This window comes from Ostrea edulis, chromosome 8 (genome assembly GCF_947568905.1).
Source record: "Ostrea edulis chromosome 8, xbOstEdul1.1, whole genome shotgun sequence".
Taxonomy (NCBI): Eukaryota; Metazoa; Mollusca; class Bivalvia; order Ostreida; family Ostreidae; genus Ostrea; species Ostrea edulis.
This window is the reverse complement of record NC_079171.1, coordinates 8,026,846-8,030,671: the sequence shown is the minus strand read 5'-3', so window position 1 is coordinate 8,030,671 and position 3,826 is coordinate 8,026,846.

Sequence of the window (3,826 nt, the reverse complement as noted above, 5' to 3'; positions counted from 1 at the left end):
GGAAGTTGACGATGGAGAAGCTGAAATCATCCCGTTTTTCATACAACTGAGTTGTCAGTTTGCCGTTAATGCTTACTTTCAATAAAATATCTAAGTATGAAGCAGAAGTGGACGACTCTGTGGTGTCCTTTATTTGTAGTTCACAGGGATATATCTAATCGACATACGCATGAAAGTTATTATTGTTAATAGACAAAACGTCATCGATATATCGATATGTCGAATTGAAGGCCACAGCGAGATATTTTTTTCTTCTCACGTAGTATTTTTGAATAAAGTCTGCTTCATATGAATATAGAAACAGGCCAGCTAAAATAAGAGCAGAATTCGTACCCATGGGAATTTCAACAGACTGTTGGAAGACCTGATCACCAAATACCACGAATATATTGTCAATGATGAACTCTAGAATATTTTTATTTCAACTCCAGAGTACTTGTGCGTGAAATAAGAGTGATGTTTAACAAAGTAAGTTTTTGAATGACTGTATCACTAGACATGAATATTTCCGTTTTCCATTTTTGTTGAAGAATAGACCATCTATGATATCAACACGTCTAGTCTTTAATTTATCGTGAGGAATGGTCGTGTATAGTGTTGAAAAGTCATAGGTTTTAATATTATTGATTTGGGGACAATTCTGCGATTTCAATTTTACTAAAAGTTCTTTAGAATTTTTTAGAATCCACATTTGCTTAACACCACTTCTGGCATATGTAGTTGCACAATAAGTTTGAAGTTTCTTCTTCACAGCTATTAATATGTCCGTGAGGAGCAAAGATAGGGGCTTGGTAGGGCTCTTACTGGATCCAACAATGTATCTTTGTTTGTAAGGGGTTTTATGTAGTTTAAGAATCCAGTATAAGTACGGTAACTCATATGCAATCGACCCATTGACTGGAATATTAAATGTGTGTAAAGCTGAGGCATGGTCTTGAAGAATTTCATATTTTGAAAGGGTAGTTGGAGTATAAGTACGATTACCAAAAGTGGAATTAATGCCAAGTTCGTTCAAATACAGTTGTAATAATGAGGCTTAAAAACAAAGACAATGTTGTTACTAGCTTTGTCAGCTGGAACCAAAACATATTCTTCATGTAACCTATCTAATTCTTTTATCACTTCTGGTTTACTAAATAGAAAGATCATAAGGCATGTTATTCTTGTAAATCAAATACTAATATTCTATGAAATATTATTGGAAAATTGTCAAAAATATCAGCATGAAGGTTGTTTTCAAAGGGAGATAATTATCGTATAATGTGCTGTAAAAGTGTTTTAACTTTGATAGGAGGTGTTTTAAAATCTGGCAAATCAACTTGGTTAGCTGTGCAGTTCCAAGGCATGCTAGACGGTATATTTCCACCAATAAGAAACGAAATATATCCTTTATTTTAATATTAAGAAGCAAATCGATCACAATTTTCTATAAAAAGTCAGCTTTCCCCAACACTTTTTACACCAATCCCCCATATCTTGACATTTTTAGATAAGTATAAGTAAATGTATGATTCTACAAAGTACAAAAGCTTGAATTTGAGTAACTTCCTTCCAAGGAGGTACTCATCATGGTTAACTTCCTTTTAAATCATGGATAAAAATATAGATATCAGCAATTTTGTCTAATCACTTCAAAAGTTATTACCTAGCTGAGTAGATACATTAATACAGAATTATATAGGACAGGCAGTAAGACAAAAATTGATATATGCACTTCCCAACTTTGCAGTTGTTGGAGGGGGATGGAGTAAGGATACTTATTAAGTAGATCCTAAAATGAACAATGATGCACAGGCTAACTGAGTAAAGTATTCTCAAGGTCAGAAAGGTATGTTCTCTTAAAGCCTCATCTTTTCGATAATGTTTAGAAAAAAACTAGCAATCTGCTGTGAGCTTAAGAACTCTGTTAAAACAAAGCGCCTTGAGCAATCAGAATTATTTATGCTCAGCATTAACATTGACAAGTTCTCATTGTCTCCTTTACGTCCTGTCTGAACTCCAATGCTAAACCTCTCAATCAAAAAAATCTATTTCGATTTGCCATGGATCTCTTATTTTTACTTTCCAGTTTAATGCCCCATCCTTAGGAGAGATTCTGTCTACTTTCTATTTTCCGAGCAGTTACCAGATAATGTAACTTCGTAGGATGTAACCTGTGTCTCAGACACTTTTTAATACACTGTGTTTTTAAAACATCTGATATCTTAATCGTCTCTGATTGCACATTGTACTCATCCAAAATGGCATGATCATGTAGTTCTTGGTGCGAATTGAATGAAGACATGCAACATTGTTTTCGGCTGGTCCGGGTTAAGACTAAAGGGTGACCCCCCCCCCGCTCTTCTAAAACGTTGTTACGTGTCTAGCCGTCTATCTCCCTCTCAGTTAAAAATAGAATAAATACCAAACCTGTGCTCAAACTTCACTGGATAATTCTTTCGTTTAACCTTCATAACACATGTTTATGCAAGCGAATTTCCGAGGCATTTTTTCCATCTTCGCTAGCCAAGAGTATTCGTTTAACGAACCCATGTTAGCAAAGGTGAATTTTACCCCCGTATTCGGGGTTGTTGCTAAAAGTGGAACGGAACGGGAAAATAGTGTATGAAATAATGTTATGTGGAGGTCAGCATTTTGCAAAAATAAAAGGCTTACTATGAACGAGGGAAGCAGAAATTACATCTAGAATTGAAGACATCCACAGAATCCACGGTTTCATATATTTCATACTAATGCATATGCATTCTAAAGTTATCAACTCACCATGAACAAATATCAATAAAGAAAAAAAATACAAAAATAGCAATAATCTTACTGAAAAAGACTTGGATTTTCAAAAGTTTATATCAAATGAATACCCCCTCCCCCGAAAACCACATTGTAAAAGATAAGAGTTTTTTCAACAATTTTCTCAAAACATAGTCTTTTTAAAATCGATCTTGCTTTTATTCGTAATTTATTTCTAGAACTAATATGATACCTGTATGCATTTATGTATCACATCAAATCTTAAAGAGGACGAGTATGATATGTAAATAAGGTTTGCCTCATTTAGGATGAATTGATGTCAAAGTTCATACATTTACCTATATCCTGCGGATTAGTGTTAAACTCGAAGAGATAGAGCGGGAAAGAAAGATTGAAATAGAACCAATGAAAATTACGTTGAAGTTTTCGATCCATAGTATGAGGAATTAACAGATATGAAATAGCTATAAGACTAACAGACAATTTATACTTGAGTGGAATTAAAAGGTCACCTCATTTATTAATCTACGTATGAAGATACAAGCATTTAGTTTAGAAATAAACTGCTAGACGTTTTTCCTATTTAGGATTGAAGTGCTACGGTTACAGTCTCTGTTAGTTAAAAATAATATATCAAACACAAGACGTTTAACTTGCTGACATAGTAAGATCATGAAATGTCGTTGTTAAATACATGTACATACCACATTTCCTTTTGTAAGTATACAGATACACGGTAGTATGATTGTGTAAATTTACATGTACCTGTGTATCAATACCGTTTTGCCCATGGGGCCAGGTAAAGTACGTATGTTCTTTCCAGACTGTCCCCATAGGTTTCGCTGCTCGTTAACACAACTGTCAATGTCAACATTTCAAAATTCTTGGGAAATGCTTTGTAAATTCTTATACAAACGTTTAACTGCGCTTAATCAATTTATGGTGCAGAATTTCTTGTACTTTTTACCGTTGTTAAACAAATTCCCAAAATTTGAGTTTAATCAAAATAAAGTATTTTCTTCCGATTTGTTGGTGTTATCTTAGCTACATTAATCATCCTACTTCTTAAATTATATTC